Below are 26,576 nucleotides of genomic sequence, written 5' to 3'. Positions count from 1 at the left end.
CAGCAGCAGCGCAGTTACAACAGACCGGCTTGCTTTCCTTTCTCTCTGCCCACAACTGACCTCATGGTGACTTTTAGTTTGATTTCCTGGGCAAAAGTGAGGGCAGAATGGGAGGGGGGTTTCCTAAAGGTCAATCCTGCGATGGATGCTTTGAATTCTAGTCTCAACGACTCAAGCTGCTTCGTTGAAAGCCCGCTTCGTTGAACTATGCAACTCACCCCGATGAATGTCCAGTTTTTCAAGCGAATTTCCCAAGCGTCTAACCGGTAAACCTCTGGTGGAGGGTAACTCTTTTTTCCAGACTGCCAAGCATTTAAGCTGTTGCAGAACGCCAGGATATTTTGCTTTGATTGAAAGCAAGGAACCAAAACAGGACAGCGTTGCTTACAAAATATATCAAAATCAGTTGCTGAGCTTTTTCCAAAACCAAAAACCACTGTTGAATAGACTGTTTCGAAATTGCCAGGTGTGACTTTAACTGTGGTTGTGATCCTTGTAGCGCTCAATGCTCTGTTACAAAATGGATGCTAGAGACTGAGAGAGAGAGAAGGCAAACTTGATGACAAGGCAGCTTACAATTCTGCTATTTTGATACATGGTAAAATATATTTGGAAAAAAGAACTAAGAGCAACTTTAAAAATAGAGGGGGGGGGAAGCAGACTTGATGAAGTTTAGAGCCAATCTTTCCTTCTGATGCAAAAAGGTTTCCTGAACTCGGGGGGGGGGGGAACCTGTCAAACATGCTTTTAAAATGCTTTTTAAAAATCCTTTAAAAGTCACTTTCAAAAGAAACATTTCTCTTTACACTAAAAAGTAACTTTGGAGCTAGTTACATTGATTTGAAATGTAACTTTGCTGTATTCTAACCCCTTCAAATAACTGGTTAGAGGTAATTTCATTGCGTAACTAGTTACTTTCAAGTTTTGTTCCAGAAAGAAGATCACCAGGTGCTAATCTGATTCCTGAAGGGACCTGTGTTGCTTTAGTACTTCAACATCCCATACACACACACCTACGTGTAACGCTTACACATGTGTGCACACACATGCACAAACCAGGCACCTCTGCACCACGCTGCTGATGAGGGATGGGACCGTATCCACCTCCACAGCGGATGGAGGAGAGCTTTTTCTGACAGACCGCAGAATACTTTTGCCAGAGGTGCAACGAATGCTGCTCTTCCAGCCATAAAGTCAGAGCGGTTCTCCCTCTCTCCCTCTCCCCCTCTCTCTTCTGACTGGGTCAACCAGCTGCACCGCATGCCTCCAGCAAAGAGGAGACACTGATCTGAACTCTCATTCCCCCGTCAGTCTTAATAACGATATCTGTCGAGTAGCAGAGGGGCAGAATTACTGAAGCAACACACAAAAAAGTCTGCTAGGAAGATCAGAACATGAGAAGCAGGCGTGCCTCATAGGTCAGCTTCCATGACATCCAAAACTCTCCTTCCTTGGAAATAAAGACGCCAACCATCAAAAGCATGGATTAGGAAGTATTCGAAGGACACAGAGAACTCTGTGTGTATGTGTAGGTGTGTGTGCGTGTTAGGATTTCCTATGAGCACGTTCAAACCACTGCCTCTATAATGCTAGAGGAGGGCTGAATTTGGACACAGACTGCAGCATAGCTCCCTTGGCAGCCCACGGTCCAGTTTTTGAGGCCACTTAAGAGGAGCAACACGTCGGTTCCATTCATATTTTAATACAAAATAATAGCCACCAAGTTGTCAGAGTCAATTGCAAATAACTAGTTATTTGTAAAAAACTCTTTCTCCCCACATCCTGTAACAAAGGAACTTGAAAGGAATAAATGCGCACGTTCTGCAGCATAGCTATAACATAATTTAGTTCCTGATTGGTTCCATAGAAATGTCTTTATCCCTCTCCTGCGGTTATGGTTTTTGCATCCAAAGAAGCAGGCAGCCCTCCACGAAAGCTTTGGTCAAATAAAACTTAAATGGCGCAAAACTCTTTCATCGTCTTTTCTCCAACAGACCGCCACAGTTCCTCCTCTGGAATCAGGGCAAACGCCAGCACTGGCTTTAGAAAATTATCACTCAGCTGCAGGGTGAGGAAAAGATGACTTTGAGAGGGAGTGCGCAGGGAAGCCAGCCTTTACCTTTCGCTTTTCATTCCTGTGAGTCCTAGCTCTGCAATTAAACCATTTCCCCAGCCCATCTATTCACCAGATTTAAAGTCCTGTACCAATATTGTACCTTGGCTTAATTAGACTCCCACTGAGGAGAGGTTTCATTTTTAAAAAATACACTGCTGAATTTATTAGGAACAGACACACAATGTGGCAAAGCTATCAAAACAAAGATTCCCATCCCGCTACAGGATGAGGTTTGAGGCTGAAGAAGCGATGAAAAGAACATCTTTCCTAGGTTTCCAACACCCCTTTATTCCAAAGTATTATTAAAATAAAAGCTTTTATTTATAGAATCAGGCCGCTTTGCTAAACAACCAAAATATAGAAGGGGAAAAAGACAGGCCCAGAGTAAAACGGGATCCTGGTTCAAGTTCCAGCAGGCTGGTGCCATGTGTATCAACAATGCAAGAGATGGACCAAGCCAGTCATGGATTATTCCAGTGGACCTTTTCATCCTCCTTCGATTCTCTTTCTCCCTAGCCAGGGCTTTTTGGCTCCCACAAGGGAGTCTCACTCGCTATGGGCTTTGGAAATAAGGCAGATCTCCTCAGGCCAGAATGTTCACTTCTGTTGTAGCCTTCTAAGCTAAAAAGTCCAAATATTACGCAAGAGATGCTAAGAATAAAGACCAGGCGGGCATGTGGAGGCATGAGAAAGGTTCGAAACCAAACATTCTTCATAGCTTAATTGCTTGGTGAAAGGTGGCCATCCCATTGCCCGTGTCATTACAAGGGATTGCTCGTATTTATTCCTCATTGCCAATATGCTTCGGGGCTTTGGCACGAAGGATTGTTCACTCCAGCCTCAAGGTCTGGCTCCTCTTTTCCCTACCTCCCTTTCTGATAGCACCAGGAGTTCCTAATGCTGACCTAGAACGCAGCTAGAAAGATCTAGCTAGTCCATCCTCGTCTTGCTAGTTCTTGACCTCTGGCCACCTTCCAAACATGCAGATAATGTTAAGGACAGAGACAGATACTCCAAATTAAGTTTTAAAAGCACAAGGCTTGTGTTGGTGACAGCTGTTTGGCCAGTTGGTATTTATAGACATCCCTTTTCATTTTTTACATAGCCGCATCAGCCTGAGTTGCTCCAAATCACACAGCATTAGGGGTTCTGCAGTCTTCAAGCCACATAAGCAGCCGGAAAGAGACCTACAGTATTTGGGCTTCATTTTATATAATCTTAGAAGATCTGGTTTGGGTGCAGAAGGCAGTTTGGAACAAAAAGTTTAGAGTATAAAAATTAAAGCAGCCTAATGAAATATGACGGATATTTTATGGAAACCATCTCTCCCCCAACTCTGCTGCCTTGAGCAAAGGTCCCTCATTCTGTGTTTTGACAAGAGATATTGAAAAGTCGCTTGTCCAAAAAGAATTTTCATGCAAGGTGGGCAAAGGTATCCCGCCAACCCAACAGATAATTTTAGACATATTGCTCCCAGTGAATTCAAATCGTCCAGCATCTAAATATAAATGTTGTGTAGTTTAAAATGTTTTCAAACAGGACTTCGCCCACCAATCCTCTGGCTGTCATTTCGCCATAAGAGGGAGATTGAGAGAGGTTCCTTTCTTGGAGAGCTAGACCAATGTTTACATTAACGTTTCAGAAAATGACTTATGAGATGTAATGTAAAGAATTCAAATCTTCGTTCGACAGCCATATTAGAAGCCCATACATTACTGATACAGCAGTCACTTGTTAATAACATGTAGTTATGTACCAAAATGCACATATTTATGGCCTCCAGGAGAAGTTTCCTCTATTTACATCTGTCTATTTAATCAAGAATTTATTGACTGAGGAAAAAAAGCAAACATTTCAAGATCACACCAACTAGCCGGAGCCTAGGCGTTGCACGACTAGCAATGCATTTACAGTGGTTACTAAAATGTCATTTTAAAAATACAAACTCACCATTTTATCTCTGTAATTTTCATCTCAGTGGGCTTACTCTGTTGCTCCAAGCTGGAAATCTCACATCGTCTTATTATAGAAAACCACCGCATTAACCTTGCAAATAGGCAGCAGCATTCTGTCGGGGAAGAGGGGGAAACCCACAAAAAAAGTTTTAATTAAATTAAGAATCAAATGTTCATTACAGGCACTACCCCCATAAAGATACAAACAAATAATTGCATAGGCAACCCACGGGATTGCTGGATTTTTGGCCCCCCAAATTATTCTGTTTTATTGTTTGTTTGCTTGTTTATAAATTTGCATACAGCCCTTTGCAAGGGAAAAGAGAGAGAGAGAGAAAAAAGGCAGGGAGCAGAATAAAACTAGGTTGTTTGTTTTAAAGGTAGTGTTCCATGATTTTAAAACTTAAAATATGAAAGCAAACTCTAAAGCTACAAATATCCACTTTGAACAAATGGTCATTCGATGTGCAACTGGTCAAAGAAAAGTACATTTAAATATAGTTGGGGAAGAAAGAAACCCAAAACGAATGTCACCTCCAAGTGGGTGAGAAGCATTAGATTCTATAATAATTATTATAATAATAATTCAAAACATCAATCATTGCCTTCAGGTGAATTGCATCAACGGGGGAAAATATTCTCCATTTAGTATTATTAGAAGCTCTGACACCAGGGAATTTACATTTGTAATTATTCTTATTTCTTTCTTCATTGTCCCCAGGGCAGGGAGAAAGGTATCATGGTTATGACACCATAGCCATTACAGCTCAGACTGGGCCATGGGGGGTTGTTAAGATTATTATCACCTTGGAATGCAAGATAAGGCATTTCCAGATCCCAAAGGCTAACTGCCCTCCAAGGCCCCCCACCTATGAGTGGTGATACCTATTTTAAAAATTATTTCTGCTAGGTTGGCCCTATATCCCATACTTTACAGAGCATGATCCATTTTTAAGGCACCTTTGAAACACAGCCCAGGCCGGGGGTGCAGGTGGGGCTGAAGAGAACAGTGGCCTTCAAGACCCCCATGAATAGCCAGCAACCAGAAAGAAGCCTGTGTCGGCACGTAGGTCAGCCACCTTGACGTTGTCTCCTTCCTCACTTTGGTCTCGTGCACTGAATTTCTATTTTAAAAATTATACCAAGCATTTCTAAAGTTGCACCTCTGCATTTTTTTTTTAAAGAAAAATTGTAAACTTTTAAAATCAGAGACTTGTGCTTGCTCGGTTTGACAATGCGTTGGTATTTTGCTTTTAAAATTTTTTAAATTACAAACATGGAAAGATAGGAATACTGTCTGCTGTGTGCAGTTGAGAGAAATATAAGTGAATGTATGTCTCTAGTCCTCCATAACGAAATGCACTGAAATCTTCCTTTAAACAAAAAAGGAAAGGGAAAAAAAAAGAAAGACAAAAAGGGTCCTAAGATGCTATGAAGGGACCCCTCGCCTCTCGCCCCAGACATGCCTTCTTGGTCTGCTGTCCAGGTACCAGCTGTGGATGGGCAGCCGCATGTTTCTTGAACCCTTGCTTCTAGGTCTTCATCTTGTCACCAGACTTTGATAGCCCCTTTTATCTGGGGTGGGTGGGTGGGAATCCAAAAGTCGGTTGTACATGATGAAGCCCGAAAAGAGAGTGTTCCCCTTTGCCCGGAAGAGGGGCTTGCCCCCGGGAAGAGGGTTGACCCAGGAAACCATTTTGTTTTGCAATGAGAAGAAACAAAAGTATTTTGGAACCGTCTTTCAACAGGGCACCACAACCGAGGACACCACCACCCGTCTTCCTGAGCTTCACCTTTCTTTTGGGGTCAAACGTTTGTTCCGACTTGCCCTTTTCGTTGAAGACAAAATGCCACTATTTTTGTTTTTAAACTATATACCAAACGTCAGCACCGTTTATCCCCTGGAAGCCTCTGCAAATATTAGGAAGAATGCACTCCTAATTGTTCCTGTTATTTGTTTTTTGTTGGATTTTTTTTTTTTTTTTTTTTTTTTTTTTTTTTTTTTTTTTTGGTGGGGCGGAGCAGGAAAAAGAGCTTCGTTCTGCTACACAAGGGTACAGAAGATTAACTTGATAATAACACAAAAGCTGCTTGGGTCCAACTTGGATCAGTTTAACCAGACCCTGTATGGCAAAACTGGATTGCAAACTTCACCACAGAATGACAGCCGTGGATGTTCCCCCAACAGTCCACTCGTGCCCCATCGTCTTCCTCGGGGACAAAAAAAAAAGCTGAAAAAGGCACGCTCAAGAGGAGTGAACTCAGGAATCTGTGAACATAAGGTTGGTCTGAAATTGCAGAAGCCCTGATTTCTTTCAGAGTAGATTAGCAGGGATCAACGTCCCAGCTGCCTGTTGTTTGCCTTGAGACGGGCGCTTGAGGAGCGCTTTGTGTAATTTGGGTTTTGTTGTGCAATGATCTCTTTTCCTGGATGCACCTCGGCCAGTAGCAACTTGCTTGTTTTTAATGAACCAAAGGTCCACTTAGGTGAACTGACGAAGCCCACACACACCCCTGCATTGTCCACCATTATTTTTTTCTCTCTGTCTCTCTCTCTCTCCCCCCTCAATTCCTTCAGAGAGTAGTCATATCCTCCAGTCCAAACAGGGTGCGGGAACTGTGCGCAAGGTCAGGCCAATAAATAAGATCAACTCCTCCTGCAGAGGGAAGGTTTACTGTTCCTTAAGAGTCTCCTTGCCGCCGCACCTGTCGCAACAAGCAGCTCTTGCGCACCCCACTGGTTGCGCAAGACGGACTGGCCGGCCTCCTCATGGCTAAGGATGGAGGGAACAGAGATTCATTTTCTTCATTTAAAACATTTTAATCCCACCTTTCTCCTTAGAAGGACCAAAGGCAACTTACATCGTGACAAAGCCGTTTTAAGAGCTAACAACAGTGAGTATACAAATATTGGAAAGGATCAAACAAATGCCATACCAAAAAAAAAAAAAAAGCAACGCCAAAAGATATCCGCTAGTAGACCTTCTCAACTGAATTTGTCAGCCAACACCCTGTGATTTCAGTGGGTTCAACAGATACAATCCAGTTGGGAGCCACTTGCCTGCTGGCAGAGATGAAAGCAGTAGCTTGACCTGGCCATCTTCCCTATAAAGGGCAGGGGCTGCGCACAGCGAGGTTCAACTCAGAGGTAGCTCCCTCTGACCACAGGCTGGGATGACCTTTCAGCAGTATTCAAGGCCGAAATGGGGGGAAAGAAGCTTCCTTTGTCTCTGCCATCAAGAGAAGAGCTGACCCACCAATGTAGAAATAAGGTGATAGATAGCAGCCCAACACGCTAACGTCAGAACAACGAAAGAGGGTGCATCTGATTCAGCTGGGCCATTTTGTGAGGTCATTTTAGTGTTTTTTTTTTTCAAAGGGATCATCTATTTCATGCCGTTTTAAGACTCTTATTTATCATATTCTGGTGGCATTTGTTTTTAAAATAGATGTTAAAAGCCAACATGGGTCCCACAAGGGAAGATAGCAGATGCGGGGAGTGAGAGAGAGAAGGGGGCATTCAGATCCACCCCACATGGCTTCACCTCTGCATCATTATCCAACTGGGGGCATTTTAGCAGATTTCTCAACGGCTGCCCTTTGGCCCTACTCCCTGGGGGACTGGATTGAAAGGTTAGATATGAGAGATCTATTCTGAATGGGATCGGCTTCTGCTCTAATTATTGACAGAGCTTGGGAAAATTACTTGCGGGGATGGGGTGGCTATGATGGTTCTGGGAACTGCAGTCCAAAAGGAAGTCCCCCAAGCTGTAGCTACTGTAATTCCTGATTGGCATTGCCCACGTATCGATCTAGATGCAGATTCCACCAAGAAATGCTGAGTGGAGGAAGCAAGAAGGAACGTGAGGAAGAGGGTGTAAGGAATGCTAAGATGCCCCAGCCTTCTCTAATAATATTCCTTTCGTGTTAGTTTTGCCTGTAAAAAATCAAGATGTACAATGTGCCTGCTGCCCTTGACATATTGAGATGTTACAAGAAATCAAAAATAACTTGCTCACTGTTCTCCGAGTGGAGAGGAGAGACCTCTGCTCCCCCGGCTCCCTTCCCTTGATCAGCCTCTCTCGTGGCTTCAACGCTCTCTTCCGCCTCCCTGTTTGAACGGCTGTCTTCAGAATATTTTGTAAATACATTTCATGTTCATACCCAAAAGTAAATCTGCCTTGCCTTTCATTTGGCTGGGTATTAGAAGTCTTTAAAAAAAAAAACACCCTGCATGAATTACAAATGGCACGGTTGCACGTTCCCCCTTTGCAATCGTGAAAGAATGCTTATGCATGAGAGGCCCCGAGAAGGCAGAGGGAAGCCCATTAGCATTCAGGAGGCAGCCGGACAGCCATTCCCCTCGAATCTTAACATACATCACAGAAGAAAGCTGGAAAGAAAACTAGAGAAGGGAGGATCATTCGGAGGCAGCCGAGCCCAGCCTTTCCTTGCTCTTCCTTGGAGAATTTGGCATTGTTTACAGGCCTCGCTTTCGGGGCGGAGAGCCTAAGCAAGTTGTTCTCCGTGTCCCACTTATTGATTTTATTCTTGGCTACCTTTAGAGGTGGGCAGAGCGGTGTTTTTGGACTGTGCCTCACAGCCGCCTGGGGTATTCAGAGAGCGGCAGTCCAAAAACACCACTCTGCAAATCTCTCGTAGTTACATCCACATCTTATCTTTCCTTCCACGAGCTCGAGGAGGGACACACGGGCCACCTCCTCCGTGGGCTCAAGCCTCAGAACGACCCCAGGAAAGGATGCGGGGCAAGGGGAGGCAGGGGGCTCCGGCTTCACAGGAGTGGTGGTGGGTCTCCACACCCGCTTGCAGCCTCCCTTGACGGGCGCTGTCCAATGTGCTGAGGTGGCTTCTCGAAGTAACATTAACACCCACCACACCCATGTGACACGTGTGCAAATGGAAACAATCACACCCATGGAAAACAGGAAGTCGGCCAGCATCACGACTGGACACTAATGCAAGGGGACAAGCACACGCAAAGCCACGTAGCTGCCATAATGGGCAAAAAAATGCAATAATAAGGCTGAAGGAATGAGTTCGGAGTGTTTCCCAGATAACTAAACAGCGAAAGTCATCTTACGCCTGGTCACAACAGTTTCTCCACTTGCTCAGAACTCCAAAGGGTAGCTCTTTTGCCCACGTCTCAGATGCCTCTCTCTCTCTCTCTCTCCCACGACCAGGGACTCAGTGAAGGCTGGCATTGCTCCACCTCATCCCCATGCCTGCCTGCCCTCTCACCAGAGGCAGAGGATTGGGGCCTTGCTTCTCTCCCTCTCTTGCTGAACCCCTGGCCACCTTCTGTGGGAGTGTGGATGCCAGAGGGAGGGAGGAGAGAACAGCAGGGGTTGCTTTTATGTGTGTACATGAAGATGTGTGCATGGATGCCCACTTCTCCCCCTGGTTCCGCCTTTAAGCCCTGGCTGGTTCCCTGCCCTCTCTTGCTCTTTACCAAGCACTGTGGGCTCCGGCCCACACTGGAGACATCTGAACTTTCTAAGCAGAAAAGCCTGACATTGATTCATTTCTGTACTATTCAAATCCATCAAGAGGCCGAGAATCATGAAACTAGAGTGTGGGACCAACCTCAGTCTTAAAATTTTCCACTGGGGATTTATATCATTGTGCCGGAGCACAAGTATTCACCACATAAAGAGTTCTTTGCCAGGGCTAAGAACTCACAAGCTGATGAATCCATGATCTCTCTGATCAGAGCCAATATTAAACACAATGGTTGACATGCTTGCGGTCTCTGGCTTCAAAAATACACCCAAGAGATAGTGTCATCACTGCCATTTTTTTTAAATGTTTTCCTTCCCCAAAGGCCAACAGAGTTGTCCTCCATTAATCACAACTCTCTTGCTCTCAGGACACCAGAGGTACAAGGAACAGGACTTCCCATCGTTTTTTGTTGGTCCATAAAAACCATCACAATGATCTGTGCTCACCTTTCCAGCAGGCATCAGGTATGCTTCTCCAAGATATTGATGGATGAGGATCAAATTCTTCATTACACAGAATTATGGCTCTTTCTTTCTTCCTGATGACAATGGTGGATTATTCATTTCTCCACCAGAAGCTGATTACTAATGACCTTGAAGAGGTCTGAATCTGATCTTCAGCATCTACTTAAATGAGTACACCCTATAGGTTCTATGGGTTCAAACAGATCCATGTTTCCTGACCCAATTTTATCTTTTTCCCTTAGGACTAGAGTAGACATGTTCTAGATGGGCAGTATACAAGTCTAATAAAATAAATAAATAAATAGTCTGTTTTTGTCAGGCTTGTGTAACTGTTTGTTCTGTTGCTCCTAATTATGTGTGGTGGGTTTTTTTGTTTTTTGTGGGTCCCAGAGGAGGACCGTTTCACCTTTAATACCCAAGTCCTTTTCCAGCTGCCACCCCTCTCTGAATCAAAACAGACCACTCCTTGCTATTCTTATCCGTCTGGAACTCACGACCCTTCATTCATAAAACAAGGACCTTTGTCCTTCTGTTCCACTGTTGTTGGCTATTTCAGCAGCCATTTCTCATTGTAATTATGGCTTTCCTACTTCTTTGCGTCTCACTTCTAGTGGGAATCAGATAGAATTACAGAATGCACTTCTTATGAGCCTCCTATTCATTACTGAGGCTCTTCTTAGTGTGACAAACCCAGACCTACTGGGATCTGCCACACGTTAACTAAGCTGCCACCAACCATTCCCTATAAGAAGTCACACAGACCAGGGATGGATTTTCAAACAATAAAAAGAATAAGGTTTATTTAAATACAACACACAGGGAAAATAAAATAATCAGGTGAATAGGATAAAGTAACGTGGCTTATTCTCGTTCATACATGCATACAGTTTGGTTCACACAGAACCCTTAACTTGAAGCACAGACCCTGAACCTATCAGTTCTGGCTGACCAACAGACACCTGAACCTATCAGGTTGGTACTCTGACACACAGTAGTACCCTGTCTGACACACAGACTCCCACACCAGCTTCTTCTTCCCAGCTGCTGCTTCGTCTCATCCCAGCGTCTCCTAACTTCACCACACAGGCTTCACATATATATACAGTACAGCCCCTCCTCCTGATGTCCCGCCTTCCACTCCCCATAGGATGGAACTTTCCCTCCAAACCCATGACAGACAGGTAACATCAGTGCTGTATGTAACACCTCCCCTCTTTATAAGTTGTTTTGTAGGGGGAAAGCTAAGGTGCTTTTTCCCAAAAAACAACCTGGATAAAACACACAACAACAGTTATACATACCATATCATACTTACTTATACTTACATTCTAAGTTAACCATATCAATTAGGCATTTAAACATTTACCATATACATTACATCAATTTACCTTTATTCATACAAACCAAGTTCAAAAAACAGGTACATTTAACTTTTTGTCATCAATATATACACATAGTCCATGTTTCTTTCGCCGTCTTCATTCTTCAGGTCTTCTTGACAAGGCGTCAGCAACACAGTTCACTGACCCTCTGACCACCTTCACTTCAAAGTCATAGTCCTGTAGGTTTAAAGCCCACCTCATAAGTTTGCTATTGTGGGTTTTCATTGTCTTTAACCATTGCAGTGGTGAATGGTCAGTGCACAGAACAAAATGTCTTCCCCAGATGTAAGGCTTGGCCTTCTGGATCGCGTAGACTATGGCCAAACACTCCTTCTCCACGGTTGCCAAATGTCTCTCACCTTTTTGAAGTTTCCTACTCAGGTAGGACACTGGATGCTGGTCACCATTCTCATCCTCCTGGCACAGAACTGCTCCTACCCCGCTGTTAGACGCATCGGTGTAGATGATGAACTCCCTGTCGAAGTCTGGAGCCCGCAGCACTGGATACTGGACGAGCGCCTCCTTCAACCTCTGGAACGCCTCCTCACAGTCGCTGGTCCACGGGATGCGGTCATCAGTCTTCTTCCTCGTCAGATCGGTCAGCGGAGCCGCAATCTCGCTAAACCTCGGGATGAACTTTCTGTAGTAGCCCACCAACCCAAGAAATGATTTGACCTTTTTCTTGGTGTTGGGTCTAGGCCAATCACGAACAGCTTCTATTTTGGCCTCCAGGGGTTTTATCATTCCTCCCCCTACCAGGTGACCCAAATATTTTGTTTCTGGGATACCCAGCTGCAGTCTGTTCTCTCTGCAGAGCCTAGGCCAAAGCACTCCCTCCCCTGGATTAAAGTGCCTCTCCCTGCCTTCCTGGTCATCCCAAGCTTTCTTTCTGACCTTTTGAGCTTGCAGGGTCTCTGCTGCTAGCTCTATGTTTCTCTTTAGGTCATTCATCAAGGTGTCTATGTATGTCACAACGTCTTGTGGGTCATCCTGGGTGATCTGCTCCCAATTTTGTTTGATCAAATCAATCACCCTTCTCCCAAATAAAAGTTCAAACGGACTGAACCCGGTACTGGCTTGTGGCACTGATCGATAAGCAAACAAAAGGGATTGCAGCTTCTGGTCCCAATTGTTTGGATTCTCTGCCAAGTAAGCCTTAATCATGCGCATTAGAGTCCCATTGAACTTCTCAGTTAACCCATTACTTTCAGGGTGATAGGCAGTGGTTTCCTTGTGCTTAATTCCACAGATTTGCCATAAGCGTTTCATGAGCCTTGATGTGAACGATGCGCCCAAATCTGTGATTATTTCTGAGGCAAATCCCATCCTGGACATATACCCCACCAAGGCATCTGCCACTGTGTTAGTTTCAATGTTAGTCAAGGGTATGGCTTCAGGGTATCTCGTGGCATGGTCCACAATGGTGAGAATGAACCTATTCCCCCTCTTTGTGGCCTTGGGCAAAGGTCCCACAATATCCACCCCTATGCATTTGAACGGAGTGTCAATCACAGGCAAAGGGCACAACTTTGCTTTGGTCCTGTCGCGGTTATTCCCCTGCCTTTGACACACATCACATTGTTTACAGAACTCCCTGATCTGCTTCCCTATGTCAGGCCAGTAAAAATTCTGTGTGATTCTCTGCTGTGTTTTGTTCACCCCTAAGTGTGCAGCAAACATGTCAGAGTGTCCCCTTTGTAAGATCATGGGGCGATACTTTTCAGGTACCACTAGCTGACTTCTGATCCCATCTCCCCCTTTTGAGATATTCCTCAGGGTCTCTCTATATAAAACCCCCTTTTTCTCCAGAAATCTCACTGGGGTTTCAGGTGTTAGCTGGGCGTCAGTCACCTGTTCAAAACACTTTTGGAGAGTGGCGTCTGCCTTTTGCTCTTGTCCAAATCTGCTGTCTGTGGTCAAGGTTTCCACCACAGCTTCTGAACTCCCCCCACCTGCTTCCGTCTCTGGCTCATCATTACCCCCCTGAACTGTCCCCGTGGTGGCTTGTGAGCGTGTAATCACTAGCACCCGTTTCACATGTTCAGCCAGGTCATTTCCCACGAGCACGGCTGCTGGCAGAGTCGATGAAATCGCTAGCCGCCAAACTCCCCTCCAGCCTTGAAAGTTGACAGGTACCTCCGCGACTGGTAGTGAGATTATCTGCCCCTCAATCCCTGCCACCTTTATGCTCTCATTTGGGATTACATATTCCCTCGGAATAATATCTGGATGGCACAGGGTCACCTGGGAACAAGTGTCCCGCAGCCCCCGATACTGACGGTCAAGTATTCCTACGTCCACCCCTGCTGTCTCAAACAACTGAGAATCTGTTCTCACCAACAGGCAGCGCCTGACTTCTACAAGAGGACCATTTTCCTCAGCCTGATCAGCAGATGTAGCTGTTCCAGACTGAGTAGCCATGGCAACAGGCTCCCTCAGTGACAATGAGCCTTGCTCTTTCTGGACACAGAACACAGCTTTTGGCTTGGTCCCACTCGAATCCTGAGGCACCATTCCTTTTAGCTGCTTTAATTTCTCACACTCTGAGATTAGATGGCCTTTTCCCTGACAGAAATAACATTTTCTGGTGTATTTTGATTCTCTCTCATCTTGTTTTGGTTTTCCCTCCAAAATCTGAGGTCTTAGTTTCATGTCTGAGGGCTTCCCTTCACCATGGGCCCCCCCCCTTGCTGGCTTTTCCCTGGTCCCTGAGAGTACTTGCTGTAGGTTTCTTTGGGTTTACCTACAGATTTCCCCTCACCCAAGGGCTTTCTTATTTGCGAAATAAAATCTGCGATCTCGGCTGCTTCTACCACAGATTTTGGTTTCCTTTCCCTCACCTGGAACTTCAATTCCCCATGGAGAACTGAATAGAACTGTTCCAGCGCTATCAAATCTTTAAGCTGTTGAAAGGTCTCTGTCCCCTCCTGCGATAGCCATTTCTCAAGCAGCCTCACCAATTGGGCCCCCACTTGGGTAAAAGTCTGCTCTGGCTTTTTGGTGATTGACCTAAATCTTTGTCTCAACTGTTCCGCATTTATCCCATGTCTTGCAAACACCAGTTTTTTAAACTCTGCAAAATCTTTCATCAGTTCCTCAGGCATCTCGGCATAGACCTCAGCCAGGCTACCACTGATTAAAGATCGCATGATGGTCATCTTCTCAGTTTCCCTCACTGAGAAGTCCACAAACGCTCTTTCCACTAAGGAAAAGAACACCTCAGGACAATCTCCCTTGTGGTACACAGGGAATTTCTTCAGGTCAGCTTTAGACAATTGGCCTCCCTCAGAATCCCTATTGTTATTATTGTTCTGGTTCATCAGTTCCAGTTTTCTTAATTCAAACGCCATTTTCTCTCTCTCCAATCTTTCTTCTCTTTCCATTCTCTCAATCTCAAATTGCCTTTGCCTTTCCCTTTCCTGCATTTTTTCTCTCTCTAATCTTTCCTCTCTTTCCCTTTCCTCCATTTCAAATTGCCTCATCCTCAGTTCATGCTGTTGGGCTATGAGCAATTTTCTGAGTTCTGGGTTCTGCTCTCCCGTGCTGTCACCTTGCACTGAGCCAAATTCATCCTCAGAACCTTGGTCTACCTGGGGGTCTTTCACTTCACCCATTTCTGCCATCTGGCTTCGAGTCAAGGGCATAATCCCCCCTCAGAACAGGCTGCTTTAAAAAGTCAAGCCTCAAAATAAAACGACCACCTTTTTTTTTTTCCTCAGAACCAGCTTGCTATAGATTACTGCTGTTCTTCAGCACTAATCTTGCAACAGTTGCGAGCCAGAGTCTACCCCCCTCTGCTAGGCCTCTCAGCAGGCAGGCTAAATCACTGCTACTTTACACAGTTTTGCCTCAGCTTTTTTCCCGCCAAAACAAGTTGCCTCAGAGCACCCTAATCTAGTCCTCCCACTTGGCACGTTCTTCCACTAGCGCACCTCCCCGTGAGGTACACCTAGAAGATTACCTACGCGCCTCAGATTGTCCCTGACTAGACCCCCCTTGCTCTGGGCACACTTGCCAAGGCTTTGCTGGACCGCTGGACAACTGGACCAGTCGTATCCCACACGCTGGACACCAATCAATGTGACAAACCCAGACCTACTGGGATCTGCCACACGTTAACTAAGCTGCCACCAACCATTCCCTATAAGAAGTCACACAGACCAGGGATGGATTTTCAAACAATAAAAAGAATAAGGTTTATTTAAATACAACACACAGGGAAAATAAAATAATCAGGTGAATAGGATAAAGTAACGTGGCTTATTCTCATTCATACATGCATACAGTTTGGTTCACACAGAACCCTTAACTTGAAGCACAGACCCTGAACCTATCAGTTCTGGCTGACCAACAGACACCTGAACCTATCAGGTTGGTACTCTGACACACAGTAGTACCCTGTCTGACACACAGACTCCCACACCAGCTTCTTCTTCCCAGCTGCTGCTTCGTCTCATCCCAGCGTCTCCTAACTTCACCACACAGGCTTCACATATATATACAGTACAGCCCCTCCTCCTGATGTCCCGCCTTCCACTCCCCATAGGATGGAACTTTCCCTCCAAACCCATGACAGACAGGTAACATCAGTGCTGTATGTAACACTTAGCTCCTGCGCCTGAGAGTAATTAACCTGGTTTATCAGTCCGCACCAAGCTCCACTCACATCAAACACCACCTTTTTCACTGGCTTTGCTCTCTTGCTTGCTTAGCTTCTCCAAACTCACAGTTGTAACAAGAGGCAGAAGGCGACATCCATTCTGTCTGCCAGGATCTGGGCTACAGGAAAAGACAGATCAGTTTCCCTTCTGTTGCACTCAAGCAAGAGGGAACTTGTGGAATAGGCCAGTAGTTCCCCAATCTGCTCTCTCCCCTCCCAATGTCCTTGAGATACACAGCTTTCAAGAGCCCTGGCTCCTAGGTGTGTTGGCTAGAGCTTCTGTAGCCCAACAACATCTGGGAAACATCCTTCTAAACTTTACACACTATGGATCGATCACTGTCAATCACTTGATTATCCAAAATATTGCCAAAAAAATCTATTGTTAAAGAAGGTCAGAATAGGACGAAAGCTGGTGGGTAGGAGGAGCAGCAATCAAATGGCAGTGGCTACTTTAATATATCAAGAATTTTCAGGCCACCAACGTGCTTTCATATACTGTAATAAACAATTCATGGTGTGAATCTTAGAGGCCTGTGCAAACTGCATTTATGATACCTGAGAGATCATCTCCTCCCAGGTATACTTCCATACACTAAGATCAAGCAATGAGACTTCGTGTTGTTTCCACCATCTTCACAGAGATCAGAGGTTTAAAAAAAATGAACTCAGCAATGACACAGGGTTTCTTTACTGGTGCCAGTCTGTTCCAGTGGTCCATTAAGGATAGCTATAGAAGAGTCTTTCTTGAGATGACTTCTTGTTGCTGTTGTTGTTTCCAGAACATGGAAATTGTGTGTCGGGGTTGTCAAGTCTTGAGGGGCCAACTCGAGCCTCCCGTGGTCTCTAGGCAGGGAGACAACTCTCAAGGCCAATGAGGCTGAGGGAGAAGCGAGTCCCAGTGTGTGTGTGTGTGTGTGTGTGTGTGTGTGCGTGTGTGTGTGTGTGTGTGTGTGTGTGTGTGTGTGTGTGTGTGTGTGTGTGTGTGTGTGTGTGTGTGTGTGTGTGTGTGAGAGAGAGAGAGAGAGAGAGAGAGAGAGAGAGAGAGAGAGAGAGGTGGCCACTCAGCTCCACTCAGGGCCAGCTGGCTCCGCACAGAGGCGGTTGTGTGTGTTTCATCCTCATGCAGTCATCACACACACATACACACACCAAAAGAAAAATCAGCAGAAAAAGAGAGACCGGGGATACATGCACATTTTCAGATCCAAGCACTCCTCTCTTGTATGCATGTGTTAATTTTGCAGATTATAGCTTTTTTACATGTTCAATTTCACCACCGTAGTCTTATGAATTCACCTGCTTTCGAACATCCCTCTTAGTCCCTTTCAAGAGTGGAAGCTAAAATGAAAAACAGCGACCCATCTTTTAAAAGATGCAGGCATAATTCTACACTGGAACACCGATACCTACGGCTCACAGTAGCTTTTGTAAATAGTGCTTGAGGTGTTCTCCCCTCGCCCATTATCTCAGTATGCTAAACTCCTGAAATCCTGGCATGGGGTTCATGAACACATTCTCCTCTTTCAAAACAATATATAATTTCACTTGGGAAAACTCCCAGGGCTTCTGCTCCCCGTAGACTTGCAGAGACCTGCAGTAAAACACCCAGATTCTAAAAGCTTCTAGTCTAGGTTTCTGTCAATATTTGCTAGCATAAATTGAAATATGACTGCTGTTAGAGGTCATTTCCAGAGAGGATAAACTATGGTTTCCCACCGTACGTAACAGCCTTGTGCTATACTTCCATCAAAAACAGAAATAAAGCAAAACGATCTCCTGGAACAAATGTTTGAGACTTCTCCCAGAGAATTACTGAGCATAGCTGGGAAAAAGCAGTGGCTTGTTTTACAAATTCTCCCAAAATTTGCTGAGGAGACTAAGGGAGGCCCATGTGCGATGAAATGACTTATGATGACCTTATGAATGAGGGATCTACAAAATGTCCTCTCCTCAATCTCTTGTAGATTCAAGCCTGTGGCTTCCCTCCTGGCGTCCGTCCATCTCATATTGGGTCTTCCTCTTTTCCTGCAGTCTTTCACCTTTCCCATCTTTATGGTCTTTTCCTGTGAATCTTGCCTTCTCAGGATAAGGCCCAAAGTAGGAGAGACTCAACATTTGTTGACCTAAGGGAATTATTAGGGATCAATTTCACAGCCCTGTGAGCTCAAGTGGTCTCTTTTCCTCTTGCCCATCGCTATGCAAAGCTTAACGTTCAGCTTTCTGGGGCTCCAGATGTTAGACAAAGGAAAATAACAGAACTGTGTGGACCAGTAAGGAGAAGTTTGAGCCAATTTTCTCAATCTGTTTGTTCCCACCTCCCTTTTTCTAGTAATCCTCAATGCACTTCTTAACCTTATGGATGGACCATAGCAAAACCACCTCGGTGAAGAAAAGTTATGAATTTCAGAGCAAAGAGCGTTGGGCTTTCAGTTAAAAACTTCCACTCCTCCCAGACCGATTGCAGCGCTAAAGTTCTCTGTCCCCTGCAAACCACAAAGTTCATCAGATGGAGGAGACCGTATCCCGTTCCCACTTCAGCCCAGTACACAGCAGGGCCACAAGGCCAAAGGTCTGTCACAAAGAGGAAATGAAAAACAGAATCAGGGTCCGCAATAGGTGGCTGGTTGTTTCACCCTGGGGAGCTGCGCTTGAAAATTCAAGCCACAGTAATCAAATTAAAATCATGAAACTTTGAGGCTGTTTGAAATTTCCAGCAAGCGAGTCAGCACTTCAGCATCGCTAATGCGTTTGATGCATGACGTACTTGACAACGGAAAACATTAGCATTCATGTAATTAACTCTTCTGTTAGGAGTCCGGTTTATGCCATTGAGCAAAAACAGATTACTCTTCCAGAGACATGCCATGAATGTCAACGAAGCTAATTCTTAAATCTCAAATACACTCCACAAATTCAAATCCAGACCATAATGGCTCCATGATTCGGGGACAGGGCAGGGCCCCTTAGACAAACCATTCAGATGCACACTCAACTCAAGGGGGGACAACAAAGCCAAGCCGACAGCCGAGGGGGTCACCCATGGTTCCCGTCAAGACGAATGACCAAATTATTGTGGCGTTAGTAAACAGGTAATTAGTTTCACATGTCACCACTCCACTCCTCCAGATTGTTTGCAAAAGGAGTCTTACAAAGCATCTCGGCCTTTTTTTTTTTAAGGAAAACAGGGGGGGAGAGGAAGATTTGCCCCGCTGACCCGCCACTGCCTACAATCCACTTTCAAGGAGGGAAGGATGCCATGCTGCCGTGTCTCGTCAAAGCCAAGGCACCTGCTCCTCGCTGGAAGGCGTCCTTGTGATCTGCCGAGTCTTTTGTTACGGCACCTCAAGATGCCACCCTCTCCCCACCTGGAACAGACCCGTGCGCTCAACTTGGCTGCAACCGGATGAAAGCCATCGCTGAATATTTATCACCACATGCTGCGCCGCGCAGGTATGAGCAAATATGTGCCAAAGACAGAACGGGGAGCCGAGGCAGGCGGAGAGGAGCAGAGCAAGGGTGAGGAGAACAAACGCAAATTAGCCTCCGGGTTTCGTTTCATTTTCAGGCTCCTTTTTGTTTGTTGCAAAGCAGCCTCCCAGACAAGCAGGTGGTTGTTTGGTTTTCTCACGTCAGGAGCAGTGGCTGAAAACCACGACGGGCGCCGAGCAGCCAGGCCTTTCGCCTCCGTTTCTCCTGCTGTCTTTCTTCCCCACCTTCTCAGGAAAGAAGCAGGAGTGGACGTTCATGATTTTCACGAAGGGACCGTGAAGTGTGTTTGGGTGGATGGGGGTCCCCCCCCCTTACTGTCACAGGTAAGCTGTGTGGTTTGACAAGCCAGTGTTATGGCAAAACCAAGGGAGAACCAGGGGTACCATCCACTCCGTCACTCTCCACCATGTTGGCTAGGAGTGGTGGGAGCTGGCCACCCAGCCACCTCGGGTTGGCCACCCCTTTTCCCCAGCCATGCTGTGCTTCTGGTCCACCGATCCACCTCCTTCCATCCAGAAGAGATCCTTCTTACAATTTACAGCCATTGACACAGACAGCGGCCACGCTGCTCAGGTGCTTATGGGAACTGTAGTCCCCAAAGTATTTCTTGCCCCAAACCTCTGCTCCTCCAATCTCCCATAAACCCCTTCCTCTCAGCTCCACCTCCTCACTTTCCCAGCCTGCCACAGCTCTTCCCTGCCCCCTGGAAACCATCCCTGCTCTCTCCAGCCTCCTTCCTCCCTCAAGTCTCCCTCCTCCAGAGCATGCTGACCTGGGGAGACCCCCCTCCCAAAGCCTCCTGTCCCCCCCCCGAACAAGGGTTGGTGCATCAGCAGAAAGGGGTCAACCCTGCTTGCAACTTGACCTGTACTGAACTGTGCACAGTCATTGCCTTCCTTCCTACAACCATCCAGTGAACCAGCCAACGCACAGTGTGTTGCGCTCGCAGCCTTACTGGATGGAGAAGACTGGCTTAACCCTTTGGGTGGCTCCGTTTCAAGGGTTCCTGCAGAGACAGCTGGGAAGGCAAAGTCATGTCCTGCACAAAACTCGCATGCACAGACAACAAACTACAACGAAGAGGATTGAGAAGTGTCGTAAAAGTTCAAAATTTCCTCCCAAAAGGAAAAACGGGAAAGGAACCCACAAGTCTTACTACGCCCAAAAAACAACTTTAGAACTTTTGTTACTTTGCAGTTGGAAAGGAATGCAGTTACATCATCATGAGCCAAAAAATAATTAGTTTCAAGGAAACCTGTGACTTGTAACCAGCTGCTTCCATGCTATGGCTGTAGATTGATTTCCTCATTGGTGTTGAAGCAAAAATCAAGGTGCTCCTCTCCAGGTTGGAGGTACCCTCCCGAAAATGTCGAGGGACCGCCATGCCTAGTCCCAAGACCACTCTTGGTTACTGGGGAACTGCATCATGCTTCACCTGGGAGAACAGAATATCTTCTGGCCTGTCCCTGTTCTGAATGTTTCAATATATGAACAGGATGTAAGCCGTCCTGTTACCAGAGTCCTACTCATAGAGTAAAAAGCAGTGGGGGGGGGCTTCCAATGGGAAATCTGTCTGATTAAAGTCTTGCTATTGCTTCTTAGACTTGTGCTCGCCAGCCGTTGACTTATTTCGGCGTCTCTTTTATTGCTATCTTCTCTGCCCTCCAACGACCTCAATCAGCAAAGCTTGCTCCGTGGCGCTTTATCACATATATGCAAATGTTACATTTAAATTTTTTGGCTGTTCTGTGCATCTGCTGTTTTCAAGCTGTTCCTTAAAATGATGTTTTAAATCCACTTCACAGCAAACATGGGGCATGTTGAGGTAGTGGTCCATTTTCCTCATGATTAGTAAATTACTGTGTTGGTCCCAGGATTTCATTTCAGCTCCGTCTTGCTTAGGAGTTGCAAGAAAAATAAGTTAGAGAGAGAGAGAGAGAAGGGAAAAAAACAGAGCCCTTTTGGACAAGACAAACTTCCCTTGATTTCCATCTTAGAAATTGGAAGACTAAATTACTTTTTCCTTGAAGGAGGGGCAAATGGCAGCCAAGAGGGAGGGGGGAACCATTTCCAAGTGACAGCCTGAAAAATGTTGCTAAGGAACTAACGTGTTCTTGAAGGAGGAAGCCATAATAACAGGACTTCTAAATTTGTTACAATGGAGTAAAGTCCATCTAGACTTTCCGCAGAGGAGAAGCGGAATATAATATTGCCGCCTAGTACATAAGGTCTATTGGCCATCTGTGTCGCAAGTTAGGAAAATCATGACATTCTGGTGTTTTTATACAGATTAATCTATTTTGAGAGAGAGGGTGGGGAGAAATTCACAGCACAGCTATTTTGCGATGCAGCCTATCAGCCAAGTTTCCAAATGGAATTCTAAAATCCGCTTCCAAACCATAAAGTTAAATCTTTTTGGACAATTGGCACCCCGTTCCCAAAATATGTATTTTCCGGTGAGGGCCTGAAATTTAATGCCTGATGTTGTTTGATGTGCTATAATCGGGACTGCATTTCCATGCAAAAGGAATGAGCCAATGAGTCTCATGTGTGGAATGGGAGCCAAATAAAACCTGTTGGCCTTTAAGCGAATTCTCCTACTTAGAATGTTGTCCTGGCATGCTTAGGGTTACTTCTATGTTTTTCTCTGGGATACTGTATGAGTCCTTTTTATCAAACTTAATTAAGAAAAATGTTAAGGAAAACTAATGAAAATTAGTGAGCCACCTAACAACTAACATGACAACTGATGTGTCAAGTTACTTCTACACTTTGTAACACGGAACAACACATTTTGGAAGAAATAACTTTCCAGGCTTGGTGAACAACACTGGTAAGCAGCTGGGGAGTCTCAACAGGCATCAAGAATGGCCATCTTATCAACGGTGGTCAACTGCCGATCCATCAGGTTCAGTATCACTTCTGTTTAGGAGGCAGAGCTGTCCAAGGTGCTAGCCAGAGGTCTTCTCCACCTTCGGTGACCTGATCCTTCCAACTGGAAAGGTTTGGCATGGAACCTGGGACTTCCATCCTGCTGCAGAGGTCTGTCTCCTCCTTGGGCTCTTACAGGCACAGTGCATGGAACCTAGAATGCTATTGGTCCCTGAAACATATTAATCATTCAAAAGCAGAGTGTGAGAAATCTTTTAAAAACCATGTTGTTCCCGGCAGCTTGGTTCCTGAAAAAAGGGCTGCACAAGACAAACCAAAGGGCAAGTCAAGGTTCGGTTCAGGGCAGGCTTCAGGGTTCACCGTGGAGAGCTCCATGTAGAGGTCAGAACGGAGACTGGGCATGAGCCTAGTCCAAGCAGGACTTCAGGCAACCCCAAGCAGAGCTGTTAAGAGAACTGCAGCTCCTTCTGGGGGGGGGGGGGCGAGATCTGTCATCAGTGAAAAGAGAGCTAACGACTGATTCCAACTACTGTACTTGCTGCCAAAGACCCTAGTTGTGCTGAAGTCCTCAGATTTCTCCAGCTAGACTGGAGAAGGGACAAGACAATGGGCCTCTCTTCTTTCAGATGCTCCAGGGGAAGCGGGGATAACCAAGACCGGCCCTCAGCACGATTCTCTCTCCCGCTCCAAATCCATGACTTCCCGCTGTGAGGATGGGGAGTCAGATCCTGGGGTCTTCAATCTTGACCTTGGACAGCTCCAAATAAACTTCAGAAGAAGCCTGCCTCAAGGTTTACATGCAACCAGGGGCTCAAATATCACTTTGGCAACAGCTGGGAGTTCAAGAGGATTTAAGAAAGCAACCATTCCATCAAGGTGGCCTTTGTGGCCTTCTTCTTTCTGTGTACAGTGTAAGCACAGCTGTGTCCTGTATCTTCAATCAAGCCCAGACTTCCTTGCATGCTCTTTAAATGCCAGCGATTAAATAAGCTGCCAGCCCGTTATTAAACAACGTTGTTAGAACCGTAAAGGGATAAAACTGCGTACAAATATTTTGATCGTTTTGGCACAACAAACAAATTGCTCTGATCAGCTTCTAAATGGCTGACATCATGAGTTCTAGCAACACTGCCGTGCAAATCATTCCTCAATCAAGCGGCCTATATATTGTGAGCCCTACAATGCGAATAGGCCCAGCGTTCGCTTTGATAGGACAATTAGGGGGGGAGCAGGATCATTACCCACAAGCTAACGCAGCAGGTCTATCGCTTTCATGATTCCTGGCGGGCTCCTTTCCCCTCGCCGTGCATGCTGGAAAGAGGCTCATCCCCTTACGATTTGCTGCCAATCTTGTGACTTACGGCCAAATGGTAATAGGCTCCTTCAGATGAGAAGCAAGGGACTATAATTTCTCAAGTGTGGTTGTCTGGAGGAAGGGCAAAAATCAGTGGTACACAAAGGGAGGAAGCGCCACGTCGAATGCTTGGTAGCTCCTCACACCAATTCCTTCCCCTCCAAAGCCATGCCCTGCAGCCCCCGTAAGAAGCAGGGGCTTAACTGAGGCACAACTGCTCAGTCAACCCATAATTAGATCAGCCAACCCACACACACACACACACACACAAAGAAAAGAAAGGTGACATTCAAGGCCATGGGTGCATGAATTGCCAAGAGGCAAAGATGGTTCCTTAAGAGGATTTTTTGGAGGCAAACAGGATGAAAGAAGATAGTGTGGTGAAGTGGAGAGAATGACAGACTATGAGTCTGAATCTCTGTTTGGTCATGAAAACATGGGGCGGGGGAGAGAGAGAGAGAGAGAGAGAAAGAGGTCCAAGGAGAGGCAGTTTGCGTCTGGACTCTGAGGCTCCCCATCCTTGACAAGACTTCTCTGAACACATCACGGACCTGTTGTGGCCACCCAAATGTTCTTGAGCTGCAACTCCCAGCAACAGCTGGAAGACCACATGTTTCTTCTCCCTCCTACTCTGAGGTCCAGCTTACACCAAGGGTTTAGCTACGAGACCTGCATGTCCATATGGGTAAGAGAGATCTATGCCATGAGAACGGCTGTCTAATGTTTTGATCATCACAGGGACCAACTGGACCAAATATTTGCTGTTTCAAAGAGTTAGGGATTTAGACCTCCAAAACCTGTGATATCTATACATAAAATAAATTAAAAGCTGTCCCCCAGTCGTTGTGGGCATGAATTTCAATTAGGGGATTAAAGTGGGAAAATATTGATGTACTTAAGGACTATTAAATCTTCCTAAATATAGGTGTGTGCTAACATTAGCTAGGTTTAATGTTTTGCCCCCGTGTGCACAGCTCCAAGGAAAATTGCAAGGTAATCCATTCGCTCAGCATTTATGTCCTCACGAGGTGGAAGAGGTTGAGTCAGTTGCACACCTCTTATTACTACACCAGTCCGTTTTATGCAGAGAGCAATTTGCAATTAGTTCAGGAAATATGTAAATGAGCTAACTGGATATTTTATTTTTCTAAACATCAAGCAGAAGGGTTGTGTGTTTTTTTCACAGACAGAATTGCAAAATCAATCCAAATTAAGACACTGTTCTAAATTATGAGTTTAGTTTATGCCTCTTTTGGTGTTACTCGTCACACCAAAAAAAAAGTGAATTTGTCACTACTTGTTACATTAGATCTGAAACTTGGGCTACACCAAGCGTAGCCGCTATGTAACTATACCTGATGTAACTACTGTAGTTAAAAGGAACTATGTTATTTCTCACTAGATGCTTTGCATAAAAATAAATATCTATCTACATCATGTCTAGATTCAACGCAACCCTTGAGATGCTGGGGAGCCCCCACTACCCATCAGCCGAAACTGGAATAATAAGGAAGAATTTTAGTCTCCAAACCACGGGGGGGGGGCACAACTTTGCCCACTCTTCCATTTAGACTACAGGTTTTTTTTTTCAAATGGCACATCTTTGCAAATTGGAAGTACGCCTGTGTTCTCTTGTTCTCTTCTTATTGAATGGTAACTTTAGTGAGAAGAGAAGACTCCATGGAAAATACCCTGATGTTGGGAAAGTGTGAAGGCAAGAGGAGAAGGGGACGACAGAGGACGGGATGGCTGGACAGGGTCACCAAAGCGAAGACAGGAGGGCCTGGTGTGCTCTGGTCCATGGGGTCACGAAGAGTCAGACACGACTTAACAACTAAACAACAACAACAAATCTTAGTTAAGGGAGGGAGAGAAATTAAAGTCTACTTTACTCTTAGCTGGTCTGGGGTGGTTAAATACAAATGGGTCTCTCTCCAGGCTGTGTCTGGGGGGGGCGGTTCCTTTTCTGTTTATCTGGTCCTCCCTCCCTAAAAAAACACGCAACAGCCTGCAAATAAAGGAGCAAAGGAAGGCTCCTCGTACTCTAACAAGCAGCCAGAGTGCAGCTGCCGTGGAAATGACAGCAGATCGATAGAAAGACCCATGGCAGAACATGGCGCCTCTCCTCTGTATCTGGAAATGCATTAAACACAATTAGTAACGAAGCCCATCATAACCAGAAGCTTTTTAGACATTTCAATGATTTTTATGTTTATTGTTACTAATGCTAAAGAGCTGTGTCACAGCAGCAAACTAAAAGGAGGTCCACTATAACTTAGCTTAGCATCCCCGGTGGGGTGGAGTGGATGGAGTGACGGAATAGGATTCTGGCGACCTGGGTTCGAATCCCTGCTCAGCTTCTCAGGCTTTTCACACACTCACCCGTGTTCCCAGCGTTTGGGGCAGGTGGGGGATCCAATTGTGGCCCTCCCCTAGAATGTGCCTCTGGTACCTGGCGTGGGGAAGGGGCGGCTGGCCCTTCAGCCAAAGCTCGGCCCAAGCGTTCTGTTCAGGAACTCTCGAAAACCCCAAACTACCAGCCAGGCTGTCTGGCAAATTTTGCAAAAGTCAGTCCTATCTCACCCTAAAAAAGGCCGCATCTCCTCTCTCTGACATTTTGCCCAAACCCGCACGCATGCACACACACGTGCACGCGCGCACGCACGCATACACACACACACCACCAGATTTGGGTATCTTCCCTGTCAAAGCCAGGAGGAGGAGGATTCTTTTCAATTCAG

At 45.7% G+C, this 26,576-nt stretch overlaps 1 long non-coding RNA gene across 2 annotated transcripts in view; it reads right to left on the bottom strand.

Moving 5' to 3' along the window:
• Positions 1 to 26,576, bottom strand: part of LOC110077311 (uncharacterized) — a 100,950-nt gene that overhangs the window by 48,660 nt on the left and 25,714 nt on the right. For both annotated transcript variants that reach the window (XR_013538982.1, XR_012081616.2), the window contains exon 3: positions 4,067 to 4,184. This is a non-coding gene — a long non-coding RNA (uncharacterized LOC110077311). The remainder of the gene's footprint in view (positions 1 to 4,066; positions 4,185 to 26,576) is intronic.

Source organism: Pogona vitticeps, chromosome 12, assembly GCF_051106095.1.
Source record: "Pogona vitticeps strain Pit_001003342236 chromosome 12, PviZW2.1, whole genome shotgun sequence".
NCBI classification, from domain to species: Eukaryota; Metazoa; Chordata; class Lepidosauria; order Squamata; family Agamidae; genus Pogona; species Pogona vitticeps.
This window is presented reverse-complemented; position numbering and strand designations above follow the sequence as displayed.